Genomic DNA, 19089 nt, shown 5'->3' on the forward strand with positions numbered 1-19089 from the left:
CGATATAAAAGCTGGATGATGAGTAACTTCTTAATGTTAAATTTTGAAAACAGAGCGGTAATAATTGACCTAAAACCTCACACATAATAATCTAGAATACAGCCTATCACTTGATGGCTGCTCTGTTAATTTCTTCATCACTGCGTTAGAAAACCTAGGTGTGCTGCTTGACAGCAATCTTTCCTTCAAAAATCATGTTTCTAGCATCTGTAAAACATGCGCTTTTCCATCTTAAAATATATCTAAATTCACGACCTATGCTTTCAACCTCTAATGCAGAACATAAAATTCTATGCGTTTATGACTCTCAAGGTTAGATTATTGTAAATGCTTTATTGGGTGCGGTTGTTCTGCACGCTTTTAATAAAATAAAATTCAGCTAGTCCAAAACGCAGCAGGTTGATTCCTTACTAGAATCTAGGGAAGTATGATCACATTAGCCCGGTTCTGTCAACACTGCACTGGCTCCCTATCAAACATCGTGATAGATTTTAAAAATCTTATCGACTACTCTATAAAGCTCCTGAATGGTTTAGCCTCTTCAATACTTGAGCGATCTCTTATCACATTATAGTCCTGCACGTCCGCTTACGTTTTCAAAACTCTGCCATTTGATAATACTCTAGAATATCAAATTCAACCGCGGGTGCAGATCTCTTTCCTACCTAGAACCTAAACTTCCTGAACAATCTCCTAATCTCCTGTTCGGGTTGTACACACTTCTGCCAGTTTCTTAAATTCATAGATTAAAGCATACATCTTTTAATCTTCCTAGGGCCTACATAAATACACTAACACACTTTTATTATTCAAATCCATAAAGGATTTTAGGCTGTGATTACTTAGATTTGCTGGAACCGAACATTTACTTCTAAAAATACGGCGTACTTGTGACATCGTAAAAGAATGGCATCTACGCTAATATTATCCTGTTTCTTTCTCAATCTGTTTTCACAGTTTGTATCCAGACTGAAGTGGTGGATCAGCACCGGAGATTGCGTCTACTTCGATATCAGAAAACCTAGATGCGCCCGGGCGACAGATCATCACCAGATCCTGATGGCCACACACACACGCCACACACTCAAGTCATTTATACCATCTGATACAGCTGGCGCTTAAAATTGAACTCGAGGTTAAGTGTTGGGCGCCCGTCAGAGGAGAACTGACCCCCAACCGAGTCTGGTTTCTCCTAAGGTTTTTTTTTTTTCTCCATTCTATATGCATGGGGTTTGTTTCCTTGCCGCTGTCGTGGCTTCTGGCTTGCTTGGTTGGGGATACTTAACTTCTAGTGACTATCGCTGAATTGACTACAGAGACCGTCTGCATTTAATAAGAAATTGGTCACTCTCGCTACTATATATCCTCGTTATTATACTGTACAGTGCTTTGATGCAATCCTGTGTTGTTAAAAAGCGCCATATAAATAAAAATGATTGATTGATTGATTGATTGATTTAGTATTTGGTGCCGTATAACTGTACTCCTTCCACGGTCTTTTTTTGCCTCTCTTCCACTCCGCGCTTTTGCAGGCTTCACCAAGCGCTTTGTGGATAATGCTATATACTACAGAAGTAAATAAGCCGGCAGATTGAGCCGCCGGAGCCTGGATAGCCTAGTCGGTAGAGTAGCATCAGACTTTTAATCTGAGGGTCCAGGGTTCAAGTCCTGTTCAAAGGAGGCAATCCCTATTGATGGCGTCTCCATATCCCCTAGCTTTCGTACACCCGAGTCAGCCTGCTGGGAAAGAGTGCTTCCATGAAGTCAACTGGAGTGAGTCTCTGGTTCTCCTAGTTGGTACTGCTCTTCCTCCACAGGCAGGGGCCAGCATCTTCTAAACATTGCTTTCATCTTATTCTCACAAGATTGTTCTTAAAAATTTTAACTTCTAAACTTTTTTCAAAAAGACTCACAGCTTCAAAATAATCCTCTTCTTCATGGGAGGATAGCCCTACACCTGTCTTAAATCCTAAATAATAAGAACCAAAGCATTGCTAACTCAAGAAGTTCAAATTCAATGTCACATTTTGGCATAGTGAAGAACAGCACATGCATGTAGTACATAGGGTTATGGTTTGAACCTGCTCAGTGTGATTTGATGTGTATTTTTGAATTTTACCAGGTTTCTCCATGTGGTCTTGGCCATTTTCTTCCTCTCTTACGCATTTGACGTGGTACATGTGACTGATCACATGACAGGAAACAGGAAAATTTAAGATAAAAGAGGCAGCATGGCGGGTTGCAAACAGCCTTCACTTTACAAATCTGCTGGCGTATCACCATTTCTGACTGTGGTGTTTTATTCGACTTATCTTTGTAGATTCAAGCACTTGGAACATCACTTGGATTGCATTATACACGTGCTGGAAACGCGGCGTGTGCTATGGAAACTCCTCTCAGTGGGACTCTCTCTCACTCTGTGTTGCAGTAGTCGTGGGTCGTGAGAGGTTAAGCAAGCATGGACTAGAACTCCATTGGGGTCTCCCACGCCAAGTTCGACCGCTTCGACTTCACGCTTTATGCTCCGCACAGCATTGCATAAACAAGTCGCTGGACTTTTTTGAATCCCTTTGACTGTAGCATCGGCCATCTCTCAGTGGCTTCGTACTCCCGCGCTGTGGCCGCAGCAACCCTGCGCCTAACTGGGGTCTCACTGGCTCTTTGGCCCTCAGATCTTCTATTTGCCACTCACTCCTTCAGCTGGACATTGTGTCTGAAGCTCGCTGGCGTGTCTATTCTGCTTTCTTCCTGCAGTCAACTGGACCTGGAGGGCAGCAGGTCGTGGTAGTCGTGGGTCGAGAGGTTAAGGCGATGGACTTGAAATCCACTGGGGTCTCTCTCAGCGCAGGTTCGGACCCCGCTTCGACTACTTAGTTGCGTAATTTCAATTGTATCTTCCACTTGTCTTTGCTCTCTTCCACAATTGCTGTTTTGCAGGCTGCAATAACGGCGCTTTTGTTGATACGAGTATCAAGTTGGTGGTCTGAGCCCGGGTAGCTCAGTCGGTAGAGCATCAGATTTTTAATATGAGGGTCCAGGTTCAAGTGTGTCTGTTTGGGCGAAAGGCAGTCCTATGGATGGCGGCCTCCTGCTGCAGGGGCCAGCATCTTCTAAACAATGCTCTCATCTTATTACTCAAGATTGTTCTTAAAGAAACGTGGAAAGAACGCTTGATTTTTGAAAAGACTTCAAAACTCATAAAATAGCTCTTTAAAGTGAGGTGATAGCCTACATCTCTCTTAAATGCCAAAAGAATAAGAATCCAGTTAATTCAGCAAATGGGTTACTTCAAATTGGGTTGTCTCTGAGCCCCCAAACGGCTCCTAGCTAGGGTTATATTATGTAGTGATTATTCTTCTGACTCTGTTTTTAGACCCCTGTCTGAAGAATCTTTACAGCAGTCAGTCAAAAACGCTTTCAGGTGGTGCTTAGGATTGGTTGCTGTCATGCGTTAGGCTGTCTCTGTAGGGAAGTGAGCTTAAAAAGAGCGGACTCAAGCTTGGGAGGGAATGCGGGCATCGATTCCACTTTACCTCTGCAGCATGCTGCTTTAGCGCCTCACCATTTGAGCTTAATCTCCTTGTTTAGCTGGGCTAGATATGTTCAAATACGTTTTCGTCGCAGAGCGACGCTCTATTTTTATGGGCTTGAATTCGTGAATTGGACACAAATGAAGTTGGTGAATTAACCGGAGATATTGTGCTTTAGTTTGCTGGGCACTGAGGCTTACTTATCAAGCTGTTTTGCTACCTAGGATCGCTAGCAACCATCAAGTTTTCGGTCAACTGGCCGAGAAGCGCCAAAGTGCAGTCATGTGGACTCCAGGCTCAGCAGGACTGAAAAACCCCCATCCACTTTTCAGCACTGCTTTGTCCTCGCTGCAATGTGAAGCCTGGATCTCCGTGAGTCGGCAGAGTGTTCCGCTCGTACGCAGCAAGAGGAAAAGCGCTGTGTTATTTTTTTCTTTCTCCTCCCTCTCTGCCTCCCGGGACTAATGCTTCCAGCCCTTCTCCTCACCGCTGAGGCTCAGTGGCGTACCGTGATCGTGATAGTGCAGCAGGTACTCTGGCGTTGTGGCCGCAGCAACCCCGGCCTCAACTGACACGGGCAGGCTTGCTTTGCTAACAGGCAACGACATCTTCTCTCATGTGTTTTTTGCTACCCTCATCCAAAAAAGCTGGTGCTGCAATTCCACAACTACGGATGGCGCATTGCTCCTTTGACTTTAGTGATTTGGTGCCGATAATTGTACTCCTTCCACGGTCTCTCGTTTCTTCCGCACCTCCGCTTTTGCAGGCTTCCCACTCGGGCGCTTTTGTGGATACGCCGCGAGTATACTAATGATAGTAATACCGCAAATTTAGCTCGGAGCTCCGGATAGCTCAGTCGGCAGGAGCATCAGACTTTTTAACTGAGGGTCCAGGGTTCAAGTCCCCTGTTCCGGGCGCGAGGGCAATCCTATTGATGGCGGTCATTTCCATATCTCCTAGCTCGCACACCTGAGCCAGCCTCGGCTGGGAAAGAGTGCTCATGAAGCCAACTGAGCAGCCCCAGTTCTCCCAGTTGGTACCGCTGTTCCTCCTGCTGCAGGGCAAGCAGATTCTAAACATTGCTTTCATCTTATTCTCAAGATTGTTCTAAAAAAATTTTTTAGAAGAATGCACATTTTTCAAAAGACTCACAGCTTTCCCAAATAATCCTTTCAAGTGAGGATAGCCCCACACCTGTCTTAAATCCCAAATAATAAGAACCAGTTAATTAAGTAACTGCTAGTCCAAATTGGCTGCCGCATTTTGCATAGTAAGAACAGCAGCTACATGTGTGTACATATAGGGTTAAGTATGTTTTAACCTGCTCAGTGTGATTTGGATGTATTTTTGAATTTTAACAGGTTTCCAGTGTGGTCTTGGCCATTTTCTTCCTCTTACGCATTTGGACGTGTGTACATGCAGACTGATCACATGGACAGGAAACAGGAAAACGGTATAAAAGAGGCAGCATGGCAGCTGTAAACAGCCTTTCTACTTTACAAATCTGCTGGCGATCACCATTTCTGGACTGTGGTGTTTTATTCGACTTATCTTTTGTAGATTCAAGCACTTGGACATCACTTGGATTGCATTATACACGGCTGGAACGCGGCGGTGCCATGTGGAAACTCCTCTGCGTGACCCCTCTCACTCAGTGTTGCAGTAGTCGGGCCGAAAGGGTTAAGGCGATGGGACTAGAAATCCATTGCCAGTCTCCTCACGCAGGTTCGAATCCCGTCTACTCACGCTTTATGCTCTGCCCCGCTGTATCACATAAAATGTCAAGTGGACTTTTTGAATCCCTTGACTGTAGCACGCTGGCATATCTCAGTGGTCAGTACTTCATGCGTTATGGCCAGCAGTAACCCCGCTCTAATCCGGTCTCTGGCCTGCCTTTGCCCTCAGACTCTATTTGCCACCTCACCCTTCAGCTGGACAGACAGTCTGGAAGCTCGCGGGCGGTCATATTCTGCTTTCTTCCTGCAGTCAACGGATCTGGAGGGCAGCAGGGTCGGTGAAGCCTGCGGCTTGTGAAGTTAAGGCGATGGACTTGAAATCCATTGGGGTTCTCTCTGCAGGTTCGACCCTGCCGATCACGAAGTTGCGACCACCCGCATCTTCCACGGTCTTTGCTTCTCTTCCATAATTCCTGTTTTGCAGGCTGCATAACGGGCGCTGTTGATACGAGTATCAAGTTGGTGGTCTGAGCCCGCAGAAGCTCAGGGGCTGTCGGTAGGAGCATCAGACTTTTTAATCTGGAGGGTCTGTGGCCCAAGTGCCTGCTGGGGCTGAAGGCAGTCCTATCAATGGCGCCTCCTGCTGTGCAGGCTTCAGCATCTTCTAAAACAATGCCTCCTAATCTTATTACTCAAGATTGTTCTTAAAGAAACGTGAAAAGAACGCCGCATTTTTGAAAAGACTCAAACTTACAAAATAGCTCTCTTAAAGTGAGGATAGCCCACATCTCCTCTTAAATGCCAAATGAATAAGAACCAGTTAATTCAGCAAATGGGTTACTTCAAATTGGTTGTCTCTGATTAAAACGCCTCCTAGCGCTAGGGTTACATGGTGTAGTGGAGTAGCCTCTGGACTTGGTTTTAGGACTCTGTATGAAGAATCTTTTGGCAGTGAAATAGTCAAAAACGCTTTCAGGGGTGCTTAGATTGGTTGCCGCCATGCCTCATCCACTTTTTCAGCCTGCTTTGTCTCCTCAATGTGAAGCCTGATCTCATAGTCGTGGTAGAGCAAGTGTTCGTCATGGCAGAAGAGAAAGGGCTGTGGTTATTTTTTCTTTCTTCCTCCTCTCTGCCTGGACCACGTGCTTTCCAGCCCTTCTCACCACTGAGGCCTCCAGTGGGCGTGCCGTGGATCGCATAGTGGGTTAGTACTCATGCGCAGGGTTTCGCAGTAACTCCCGCTGTTCGAACTGGTCACGGCAGGCTTTTGCCAACAGGCAACAATCTTCTCTCCTGATGTTTTTTTTTGCCACTCCATCCGTGCTGGTGCGAACTTTACAATCACGGATGGGCGCATTGCTCCTTTGACTTTAGTATTTAAAAAAGCCGAGCACTGTAATTTTCCACGGTCTTTGCCTTCTCTTCCGCAATTCCCGCTTTTTGCAGGTTTCACTGGCGCTTTTGTGGATACGTTATATACTAACAAGTAATAAGCCGGGTAGATTAAGCCGGAGCCTGGATAGCTCAGTCGGTAGAGCATCAGACTTTCTAATCTGAGTGGTCCAGGGTTCAAGTCTCCTGTTCGGGCGCCGCAGGCAATCCGGCTGATGGCGGCCTCATATCCCTGGTCTCGCACACCAGTCATAATCGTTGGGAAAGAGTGTTTCGCGAAGCCAACTGAGTGAGTCTCACCTTCTCAGTTGGTACTGCTGTTCCTCCCAAGCGCATGGGCCAGCATCTTCATTAAAACATTGCTTTCATCTTATTCTCAAGATTGTTCTTAAAAAAAATTTTTAAGAAGAATGCACATTTTTCAAAAAGACTCACAGCTTTCTTCAAATAACTCTTTTCAAGTGAGGATAGCCTCCACACCTGTCTTAAATCCTAAATAATAAGAACCAGTTAATTAAGTAACTGGGTTAGTTCAAATTGGTCATTACATTTTGGCATAGTAAGCAACAGCAGCTACATGTAGTACATAGGGTTACATGTTTTAAATCCTGCCCAGTGTGATTTGATGTATTTTTTGAATTTTACCAGGTTTCAGCGTGGTCTTGGCCATTTTCCTCCTTCACGCATTTGACGCAGGTGTACATGTGACTGGATCACATGACAGGAAACAGAGAAAATGGTATAAAAGAGGCAGCATGGCAAGCAAACAGCCTCTCACTCTTGCCAAATCTGCTGGCGATCACCATTTCTGGACTGTGGTGTTTTATTCGACTTATCTTTGTAGATTCAAGCACTTGGAACATCACTTGGATTGCATTATACACGTGCTGGAAATGTGCGTAAAGCTATGGAAACCCTCAGTGGGACCCCTCTACTCGGGTATGTTGCAGTAGTCGCGGGCCGAAAGGGTACTACGGGCGATGGACTCGAAATCTACTGGGGTCTCCCACGCAAAGTTCGAATCCTGCCGACCACGCCTTTTTTAAGTGCTCCGCCCGCTGCATTGCATAAACAAGTCATGGGACTTTTGAATCCCTTGGACTGCAGCAGATGGCCGTCATCTTCAGTGGTCAGTACTTCGCGCTAGGTCGCATAAATCCCGCCTCCAACTGGTTCTGCTTCGGCTCTTTTGCCTCTCAGATTCTATTTGCCACCTCAATCTCTTTGCTGGACATTGTGTCTGGAAGCTCGCTGATGGTCTATTCTGCTTTTCCTGCAGCCACCTGACCTGGAGGGAAAAGAGGTCGGTGTGAACGTACTAAGAGGTTAAGGCGCGATGGACTTCAACTACTGGGGTCTCTCGCGGCAGGTTCAACTCCTGCCGACTACTTAGTTGCTACTCAATTGCATCTTCCACGCTTCTTGCTCTCTCTTCACACTTCCTGTTTTGCAGGCTGCATAACGCGCCTTTGTTAATAATGAGTATCAAGTTGGTGGTCTGAGCCCGGTAGCCTAGTCGGGTAGAGCATCAGAATTTTAACCTGAGGGTCCAGGGTTCGGGTGCCTGTTTGGGCGTAAAGGCAGTCCTATCGATGGAGTGCTCTCTGCTGCAGGCCAAGCATCTTCTAAACAATGCTCTCATCTTATTACTCAAGATTGTTCTTAAAGAACGTGGAAAAGAACGCCGCATTTTTGAAAAGAATCAAAACTACAAAATAGCTCTTAAAGTGAGGATAGCCCCCACATCTCTTTAAATGCCAAACAATAAGAACCAGTTAATCCAGCAAATGGGTTACTTCAAATTGGTTGTCTCTGAGCCCAAACGGCCTTAGCTTAGTTACATGGTGTAGTATAGCCCTCTGACTCTGTTTTAGACCCTGTATGAAGAATCTTTGCAGCAGCAGTCACAAAAACGCTTTCAGGGGTGCTTAGATTGCCGCCGGCCATGCGCAGGCTGGTCTCTGTAGGAAGTGAGCTTAAAAGAGCGGACCCAAGCTTGGAGAATGCGGGTACTCGATCACACTAACTCTCGTGATGCTGCTGAGCGCTCTACCATTTGAGCTAATTCCCTTGCTTGGCTACAGACATGTCCAAACATTGCCTTCGCAGAGCGACGTCTATTTTTAAGGGGGCTGGAATCTGTGAATCACTGAAGCCAAATGGTTGGTGAATTAACCGAGATATTGTGCTTTAGTTTAAGGGTACTGAGGTTTACTACCCAAGCTGTTTTGCCACCCAGGATCGCTTAGGCAAACCATCAAGCTTTCGGGTCAACTGGGCCGAGAAGCGTAAAAGTGCAGCCATGTGGGGGACTCCAGGCTCAGCACTGAAAACCCCATCCACTTTTCAGCCTGATTTGTCCTCACCGTGAAGCCTGATCTCCTGAGTCGTGGGTGCAGAGTGTTCCTGCCTCGCATGCAGAAGAGAAAGGGCTGTGCGTTATTTTTTCTTTCTCCTCCCTCTCTGCCCCGGACCAATGCTTCAGCCTTCTCTCACCACTGAGGCTCAGCGCGTAAGCCGTGGATCGATAGTGGTTAGTACTCGCTGTGGCCGCAGCAACCCCGTTCGAATCCGGTCAGTGGCAGGCTTTTGCCAACAGGCAAACGATCTTCTCTTCTCCATGTTTTTTGCCACCTCATCCGGTGCTGGTGCGAACCTTGCTAACTACGGATGGCGATTGCTCTTTGACTTTAGTAGTATTTGGTGCCGATAATTGTACCTTCCACGGCCTTGCTCTTCTTCCGCAATTCTGTTTTTGCAGGCTTCACCTCGGCGCTTTGTGGATACGTATATACTATCAAGTAACAAGCCGGCAGATTGAGCCGGAGCTCGATAGCTTGTAGCTCGGTAGAGCATCAGACTTTAATCTGAGGGTCCAGGGTTCAAGTCCCCTGTTCAAGGCGTGAGGCAATCCTATATTGATGGCGGCCTCCATATCCCTAGTAGCTCGGCACACCCGAGCCAGCCTGCTAGTGAAAAAGAGGTTTCAATGCAGTCAACTGAGTGAGTCTCAGTTCTCCTCTAGTTGGTACTGCTTTCTGTTCCTCCTGGCTGCAGGGGCCAGCATCTTCTAAACATTGCATTCATCTTATTCTCAAGATTGTTCTTAAAAATTTTTAAGAAGAATGCACATTTTTCAAAAGACTCAGCTTTCCAAATAACTCTTTCTCAAGTGAGTGATAGCCCTACACCTGTCTTAAATCCTCAAATAATAAGTGTCCAGTTAATTAAGTAACTGGGTTAGTTCCAAAATTGGTCGTCACATTTTGGCATAGTAAGAACAGCAGCTATGCATGTAGTACATAGGGTTACATGTTTTAACCTGCTCAGTGTGATTTGATGTATTTTTGAATTTCCTTACCAGGTTTCCATGTGGTCTTGGCCATTTTCTTCCTCTACGCACGGACGTGTGTGTACATGTGGACTGATCACATGACAGTGAAACAGGAAAACGGTATAAAAGAGGCAGCATGGCAAGCAAAACAGCCTTTCACTTTATAAATCTGCTACGCATCACCATTTCGGACTGTGGTGTTTATTCGACTCCTATCTTTTGTAGATCTGCAAGCACTTGGAACATCACTTGGATTGCATTATACACGGCTGGAAACGCGGCGGGTGCTATGGAAACCCTTCAGTGGGACCTCTCTACTCGGGTGTTGCAGTAGTCGTGGCGAGTGGTTAAGCGATGGACTAGAAATCCATTGGGGTCTCCCCACGCAAGTTCTAATCCTGCCGACCACGCTTTTTATGCTCCGCCTCGCTGCATTGCATAAACATGTCGCTGACTTTTTGAATCCCTTTGGACTGTAGCACGCCAAGTCATCTTCAGTGGTCAGTACTGTAATTCCGTTGTGGGCCTGCAGCAACCCCGCTCTAATCCGGGGGTCTCGCCTGCCTTTGCCCCTCAGACTCCTATTTGCCACCTCACCCTTCAGCTGGACATTGTGTCTGAAGCTCGCTGGCGGTCTATTCTGCTTTCTTTCCTGCAGTCAACGGACTCTGGAGGGGCAGCAGGGTCGTGTAGTCGTGGCCGAGAGGTTAAGGGCGATGGATTTGAAATCCATTAGTTTCCCCGCGCAGGTTCGAACTCCTGCCTAGACTTCACGAAAGCTGGCGCACCACCCCATCTTCCACGGTCTTTGCTCTCTTCACACTTCCTGTTTTGCAGGCTGCAATAATCGGCGCTTTTGTTGATACTAGTATCAAGTGCTGGTGGTCTGAGCCCGGTAGCTCAGTCGGGTAGAGCATCAGAATTTTAATCTGAGGGTCCAGGGTTCAAGTGCCTGTTTGGGCTGTAAGCAGTCCTATCGATGGCGGCCTCCTGCTGCAGGGCCAGCATCTTTCTAAACAATGCTCTCATCTTATTAATACTCAAGATTGTTCTTGAAGAAACGTGAAAAGAACGCTGCATTTTTGAAAAGACTCAAAACTTCTAAAAATAGCCCTCTTAAAGTGAGGATAGTTCCCACATCTCTTTAAAATGCCAAAGAATAAGAACCAGTTAATTCAGCAAATGGGTTACTTCAAATTGGTTGTCTCTGAGCCCAAACGGCCCTAGCTAGGGTTACAGGTGTAGTGGTTAGCCCTCTGGACTCTGTTTTAGACCCTGTCTGAAGAATCTTTGGCAGTCAGTCAAAAACGCTTTATAGGTGCTTTAGATTGGTTTTGCTGCCATTGCGCAGGCTGTCTCTGGAGGAAGTGAGCTAAAAGAGCGGACTCCAAGCTTGAGAATGCGGGCATCGATCCCACAACCTCTCGCATGCTGTTTGAGCCGCTCTACCATTTGAGCTAATTCCCTGCTTGGCTGGCAGACATGTCCAAATACTGCCTTCGCAGAGCGAATGCCTATTTTTAAGGGGCTTAATCTGTGAATTGAAGCAAATTGAAGTTGGTGAATTAACCGAGATATTGTGCTTTTAGTTTAAGGGGGTAATTGAGGCTTACTTCACCGAAGCTGTTTTGCCACCCAGGATCGCTAGCAACCATCAAGTTTTCAGTCAACTGGGCCGAAGCGCAAAAGTGCAGTCATGTGGGACTCCAGGCTCAGCACTGAAAACCCCCATCCACTTTTTTTTCAGCCTGCTTTGTCCTCACTGTGAAGCCTGATCGCCGTAGTCGTGGGCAGAGTGTTCGGGCCGCATGCAGAAGAGAAAGGGCTGTGTTATTTTTTTTCTTTCTCCTCCCTCTCCTCTGCCCCGACCAATGCTTCCAGCCCTTCTCACCACTGAGGCTCAGTGGCGCGTCGTGATCGGGGAGTAGTGGTTAGTGATTTCGCGCGGGCAGAGCAACCCCGGTTCGAACTGGCCACGTGTAGGCTTTGCCAACAGGCAACGATTCTTCTCCCATGTTTTTTTGCCACTCATCCGGTGCTGAGAGAAACTTTGCCAACTACGGATGGCGATTGCCCTTGACTTTAGTATTTGGTGCCGATAATTGTACCTTCCACGGTCTTTGCTCTCTCTTCCGCAATTCCTGCTTTGCAGGCTTCCACCTCGGCGCTTTGTGGATACGTTATATACCAACAAGCAATGCCGGGCAGATTGAGCCAGAGCCTGGATAGCTCTTGTCGGTGAGAGCATCAGACTTTTAATCTGAGGGTCCAGGGTTCAAGTCCCCGTTCGGGCGCCGAGGCAATCCTATTGATGGCGGCCTCCATATCCCTAGCTCGGCACACCCGAGTCAGCGCCTGTTGGGAAAGAGTGCCTCATGAAGTCAACTCAGTGAGTCTCAGTTCTCCTAGTTGGTACCGCTGTTCCTCTCCTGCTGCAGGGCCAGCATCGTCTAAACATTGCTTTCATCTTATTCCTCAAGATTGTTCTTAAAAATTTTTTTAAGAAGAATGCACATTTTTCAAAAAGACTCACAGCTTTCAAATAACTCTTTCAAGTGAGGATAGCCCACACCTGTCTTAAATCCCAAAATAATAAGAACCAGTTAATTAAGTAACTGGTTAGTTCAAATTGGTCGCCACATTTTGGCATAGTAAAAACAGCAGCTACATGTAGTACATGTTTTAACCTACTCAGTGTGATTTGATGTATTTTTGAATTTTACCAGGTTTCCATGTGGTCTTGGCCATTTTCTTCCTCTTACGCATTTGGACGTGTGTACATGTGACTGATCACATGACAGGGAAACAGGAAAAAATCGGTATAAAAGAGGCAGCATGGCAAGCAAACAGCCTTTCACTTTACAAATCTGCTGGCGCATCACCATTTCTGGACTGTGGTGTTTTATTCGACTTATCTTTGTAGATTCAAGCACTTGGAACATCACTTGGATTGCATTATACACGGCTGGAAACGCATGGTGCTATGGAAACTGACCCCCAGTGGGACCCCTCTCTACTCGGTGTTGCAGTAGTCGTGGCCGAGTGGTTAAGGCGATGGACTAGAAATCCATTGGGGTCTCCCCACGCAAGTTCTAATCCTGCCGATTACGCTTTTGCGTTCCGCCCGCTGCATTGCATAAACAAGTCGCGGGACTTTTTGAATCCCTTGACTGTAGAACGCCGCGTCATCTTCAGTGGTCAGTACCCTGCGTTGTGGCCGCAGCAACCCCGCTTCCAACTGGGTCTCGCCGCTTTTTGCCCTCAGACTCCTATTTGCCACTCTCACCCCTTCAGCTGGACATTGTGTCTGAAGCTCGCTGGCGGTCTATTCTGCTTTCTTCCTGCAGTCAACGGACCTGGAGGGCAGCAGGTCGGGTGTAGTCGTGGCTGCGAGAGGTTAAGGCGATGGACTTGAAATCCCTTGGGGTCTCCCGCGCCAGGAGTTCTAACCTGCCGACTACGATGCCAGTACCAATTCCATCTTCCACTGTCTTTGCTCTCTCTTTCACACTTCCTGTTTTGCAGGCTGCAATAACGGCGCTTTGTTGATACGAGTATCAAGCTGGTGGTCTGAGCCCGGGTAGCTCCAGTCGGTAGAGCATCAGAATTTTTAATCTGAGGGTCCAGGGTTCAAGTGCCTGTTTGGGCGAAAAGCAGTCCTATCGATGGCGGCCTCCTGCTGCAGGCCTCAGCATCTTCTAAACAATGCTCTCATCTTATTACTCAAGATTGTTCTTAAAGAAACGTGAAAAGAACGCTGCATTTTTGAAAAAGACTCAAAACTTACAAAATAGCTCTCTTAAAGTGAGGATAGCCCCACATCTCTCTTAAATGCCAAAGAATAAGAACCAGTTAATTCAGCAAATGGGTTACTTCAAATTGGTTGTCTCTGAGCCCAAACGGCCCTAGCTAGGTTACATGGTGTAGTGGTTAGCCTTCTGACTCTGTTTTAGACCCTGTCTGAAGAATCTTTTTGGCAGCAGTCAAAAAAACGCTTTCAGGGGTGCTTAGATTGGTTGCCGTCATGCGCAGGCTGTCTCTGGAGGGAAGTGAGCTAAAAGAGCGGACCCAAGCTTGGAGAATGCGGGCATCGATCCCACAACCTCTCGTGATGCTAAGCGAGGCGTTCTACCATTTGAGCTAATTCCCTTGCTTGGCTACAGACATGTTCAACATTGTTTTCTTCGCAGAGCGACGCCTATTTTTAAGGGGCTTGAATCTGTGAATTGAAGCAAATGAAGTTGGCAGGAATTAACCGAGATATTGTGCTTTAGTTTAAGGGGTACTGGAGGCTTACTACCGAAGCTGTTTTGCCACCCAGGATCGCTTAGCAACCATCAAGTTTTCAGTCAATTGGGCCGAGAAGCGGCAAAAAGTGCAGCCAAAGTGTGGGACTCAGGCTCAGCACTGAAAACCCCCATCCACTTTTCAGCCTGCTTTGTCCTCAATGTGAAGCCTGATCGCCGTAGTCGCGTGGCAGAGTGTTCGCCTGCATGCAGTAAGCAGGAAAGGGCTGTGTTATTTTTTTCTTTCTCCTCCTCTCTGCCCCGGACCAATGCTTCAAGCCCTTCTCACCACTGAGGCTCAGTGGCGTGCCGTGGATCGTGATAGTGGTTAGTACTTCATGCGCTTGTGGCACTTAGCAACCCCGGTTCGAATCCGGGTCACGGTAGGCTTTTGCCAACAGGCAACGATCTTCTCTCCATGTTTTTTGCCACCATCCGGTGCTGGTGCGAACTCTTGCCAACTACGGATGGCGATTGCCCTTGACTTTAGTGATTTGGTGCCGATAATTGTACTTCTTCCACGGTCTTTGCTCTCTCTTCCGCACTCGCTTTTGCAGGCTTCACCCTCGGGCGCTTGTGGATACGTTATATACTAACAAGTAACAAGCCGGGCAGATTGAGCCGGAGCCTGATAGCTCAGTCGGTAGAGCATCAGACTTTTAATCTGAGGGTCCAGGGTTCAAGTCCTGTTCGGGCGCGAGGCAATCCTATTGATGGCGGCCTCCATATCCCTAGCCTCGGCACACCTTGAGTCAGCTCGTTGGGAAAGAGTGCTCATGAAGTCAACCTCAGTGAGTCTCAGTTCTCCTAGTTGGTACCGCTGTTCCTCCTGCTGCAGGCCAGCATCGTCTAAACATTGCTTTCATCTTATTCTCAAGATTGTTCTTAAAAAATTTTTTAAGAAGAATGCACATTTTTCAAAAGACTCACAGCTTTCCAAATAACTCTTTCAAGTGAGGATAGCCCCACACCTGTCTTAAATCCTTAAATAATAAGAACCCAGTTAATTAAGTAACTAAGTTAGTTCAAATTGGTCGTCACATTTTGGCATAGTAAAAACAGCAGCTACATGTAGTACATGTTTTTTAACCTACTCAGTGTGATTTGATGTATTTTTGAATTTTACCAGGTTTCCATGTGGTCTTGGCCATTTTCTTCCTCTCTTACGATTTGGACGTGTGTACATGTGACTGATCACATGACAGGAAACAGAAAAAACGGTATAAAAGAGGCAGCATGGCAAGCAAACAGCCTTCACTTTACAAATCTGCTGGCTTATCACCATTTCTGGACTGTGGTGTTTTATTCGGACTTATCTTTGTAGGATTCAAGCACTTGGAACATCACTTGGATTGCATTATACACGGCTGGAAACGTGCGGCGGTGCTATGGAAACCGCCCCAGTGGGACTCCCTCTCTAATCGGGTGTTGCAGTAGTCGCGGCTGAGTGGTTAAGGCGATGGCCTAGGAAATCCATTGGGGTCTCTCCGCCGCAAGTTCGAATCCTGCCGACCACGCTTTGCTGCTCCGCCCGCTGCATTGCATAAACAAGGTTGTGGCCGCAGCAACCCCCGCTTTCCAATCCGGGTCTCGCCGCTCTTTGCCCTCAGACTCCTATTTGCCACCTCACCCTTCAGCTGGACATTGTGCCTGAAGCTCGCATGCGCCTATTCTGCTTTCTTCCTGCAGTCAACGGACCTGGAGGGCAGCAGGTCGGGTGTAGTCGTGGCCGAGAGGTTAAGGCGATGGACTTGAAATCCATTGGTGTCTCCCCGCGCAGGTTCGAATCCTGCCCGACTACGAGTTGCGCACCAATTGCATCTTCCACGGCCTTTGCTCTTTCCACAATTCCTGTTTTGCAGGTTGAACAACGCTTTCTAGGGGTGCTTTTAGATTGGTTGCCGCCATGCCCCATCCACTTTTCAGCCTGCTTTGTCCTCACGTGTGAAGCCTCTGATCTCCATAGTCGTGGAAGATGCTGGCCCTGCTGCAGGGCCAGCATCTTCTAAACAATGCTCTCATCTTATTACTCAAGATTGTTCTTAAAGAAACGTGAAAGAACGCGCATTTTTGGAAAAGACTCAAAACTTACAAAATAGCTCTTTAAAGTGAGTGATAGCCCCACATCTCTTTAAATGCCAAAGAATAAGAACCAGTTAATTCAGCAAATGGGTTACTTCAAATTGGTTGTCTCTGAGCCCAAACGGCCCTAGCTAGGGTTACATGGTGTGTAGTGGTTAGCCCTCTGACTCTGTTTTAGACCCTGTCTGAAGAATCTTTTGGCAGCAGTCAGTCAAAAACGCTTTCAGGGTGTGCTTAGATTGGTTGTCGCCATGCGCAGGGCTGTCTCTGGAGGGGAAGTGAGCTTAAAAGAGCGGACCCAAGCTTGGAGAATGCGGCATCGATACCACTACCTCTCGCGATGCTAAGCTTTCTGTGCGCCTACCATTTGAGCTAATTTCCCTGCTTGGCTACAGACATGTCCAAATACTGTTTGTCGCAGAGCGACGCTCATTTTTTAGGGGGCTTGAATCTGTGAATTGACGCAAATGAAGTTGGTGAATTAACCGAGATATTGTGCTTTAGTTTAAGGTACTGAGGTTTACTAATGGGCTGTTTTGCCACCCAGGATCGCTAGCAACCATCAAGTTTTCGGTCAACTGGGCCGAGAAGCGGCAAAAGTGCAGTCATGTGGACTCCAGGCTCAGCACTGAATAACCCCCATCCACTTTTCAGCCTGCTTTGTCCTCAATGTGAAGCCTGATCTCCGTAGTCGTGGCAGAGTGTTCGCCTGCATGCAGAAGAGAGAAAGGGCTGTGTTATTTTTTTCTTTCTCCTCCTCTCTGCCCCGGACTAATGCTTCCAGCCCTTCTCACCACTGGAGGCTCAGTGGCGTGCCGTGATCGATAGTGGTTAGTACTCTGCGTTGCTAGGCCGCAGCAACCCCTGGTTCGAACCGGTCACGGCAGGCTTTTGCCAACAGGCAACGATCTTCTCTCCCATGTATTTTTGCCACCTCATCCGGTGCTGGAGTGCGAACCTCGCTAACTACGGATGGCGATTGCCTCTTGACTTTAGTATTTGGTGCCGATAATTGTACCTGCCACGGTCTTTGCTCTCTTCCGCAATTCCGCTTTTGCAGGCTTCACCTCGGCGCTTTGTGGATACGTTATATACTAACAAGTAACAAGCCGCAGATTGAGCCGGAGCCTGGATAGCTCAGTCGGTAGAGCATCAGACTTTTAATCTGAGGGTCCAGGGTTCAAGTCCCTGTTCGGGCGTGAGGCAATCCCATTGATGGCGCCTCCATATCCCTAGCTCGCACACCCGAGCCAGCTGCGAAAAAAAAGAGTGCTTGATGAAGTCAACTGAGTGAGTCTCAGTTCTCCTAGTTGGTACCGGGCTGTTCCTCCTGCTGCAGGGCCAGCATCTTTCTAAACATTGCTTTCATCTTATTCTCAAGATTGTTCTTAAAAAAATTTTTTAAGAAGAATGCACATTTTTCAAAAGACTCACAGCTTTCCAAATAACTCTTTTCAAGTGAGGATAGCCCCACACCTGTCTTAAATCCTAAAAATAAGAACCAGCAATTAAGTAACTGGGTTAGTTCAAATTGGTCGTCACATTTTGGCATAGTAAGAACAGCAGCTACATGTAGTACATAGGGTTACATGTTTTAACCTGCTCAGTGTGATTTGATGTATTTTTGAATTTTACCAGGTTTCCATGTGGTCTTGGCCATTTTCTTCCTCTTACGCATTTGACGTGTGTACATGTGACTGATCACATGACAGGAAACAGGAAAAACGGTATAAAAGAGGCAGCATGGCAAGCAAACAGCCTTCACTTTTACAAATCTGCTGGCGATCACCATTTCTGGACTGTGGTGTTTTATTCGACTTATCTTTGTAGATTCAAGCACTTGGAACATCACTTGGATTGCATTATACACGGCTGGAAACGCAAGCGTGCTATGGAAACCCCAGTGGGACCCCTCTCTACTCGGTGTTGCCGTAGTCGTGGCCGAGTGGTTAAGGCGATGGACTAGAAATCCATTGGGGGCTCCCCGCGCAAGTTCGAATCCTGCCGACTACGCTTTGCGTTCCGCCCTGCATTGCATAAACAAGTCGCGGGACTTTTTGAATCCCTTGGACTGTAGCACGCCGTCATCTTCAGTGGTCAGTACCCTGCGTTGTGGCCGCAGCAACCCCGCTTCTAATCCGGTCTCGCCGTCTTTTGCCCTCAGACTCCTATTTGCCACCTCACCCTTCAGCTGGACATTGTGTCTGAAGCTCGCTGGCGGTCTATTCTGCTTTCTTCCTGCAGTCAACGGACCTGGAGGGCAACAGGTCGGGTGTAGTCGTGGGCTTGAGAGGTTAAGGCGATGGACTTGAAATCCATTGGGGTCTCCCCGCGCAGGTTCGAACCCTGCCGACTACGAGTTGCGACCAATTGCATCTTCCACGGTCTTTGCTCTCTCTTCACACTTCCTGTTTTGCAGGCTGCACAACGGCGCTTTGTTGATACGAGTATCAAGTTGGTGGTCTGAGCCCGGGTAGCTCAGTCGGTAGAGCATCAGAATTTTAATCTGAGGGTCCAGGGTTCAAGTGCCTGTTTGGGCGAAAGGCAGTCCTATCGATGGCGGCCTCCTGCTGCAGGGGCCAGCATCTTCTAAACAATGCTCTCATCTTATTACTCAAGATTGTTCTTAAAGAAACGTGAAAAAGAACGCGCATTTTTGAAAAGACTCAAAACTTACAAAATAGCTCTTTAAAGTGAGGATAGCCCCACATCTCTCTTAAATGCCAAAGAATAAGAAATCCAGTTAATTCAGCAAATGGGTTACTTCAAATTGGTTGTCTCTGAGCCCA

The 19089-nt window shown here is 47.2% G+C and overlaps 4 non-coding genes across 4 annotated transcripts; all 4 read left to right on the plus strand.

The window, feature by feature from the left end:
- Positions 1-12960: 12960 nt before the first annotated feature.
- trnas-aga lies at positions 12961-13042 on the plus strand. Its single transcript has one exon. It is a non-coding gene; the product is annotated as a tRNA-Ser (tRNA).
- Positions 13043-15937: 2895 nt separating this feature from the next.
- Positions 15938-16020, plus strand: trnas-uga. The gene has a single exon. It is a non-coding gene; the product is annotated as a tRNA-Ser (tRNA).
- A 1406-nt stretch (positions 16021-17426) lies between these two features.
- trnak-uuu lies at positions 17427-17499 on the plus strand. Its single transcript has one exon. It is a non-coding gene; the product is annotated as a tRNA-Lys (tRNA).
- Positions 17500-18231: 732 nt separating this feature from the next.
- Positions 18232-18313, plus strand: trnas-aga. Its single transcript has one exon. It is a non-coding gene; the product is annotated as a tRNA-Ser (tRNA).
- Positions 18314-19089: the final 776 nt, after the last annotated feature.

This window comes from Puntigrus tetrazona, chromosome 4, assembly GCF_018831695.1.
Source record: "Puntigrus tetrazona isolate hp1 chromosome 4, ASM1883169v1, whole genome shotgun sequence".
In the NCBI taxonomy this organism is placed as follows: Eukaryota; Metazoa; Chordata; class Actinopteri; order Cypriniformes; family Cyprinidae; genus Puntigrus; species Puntigrus tetrazona.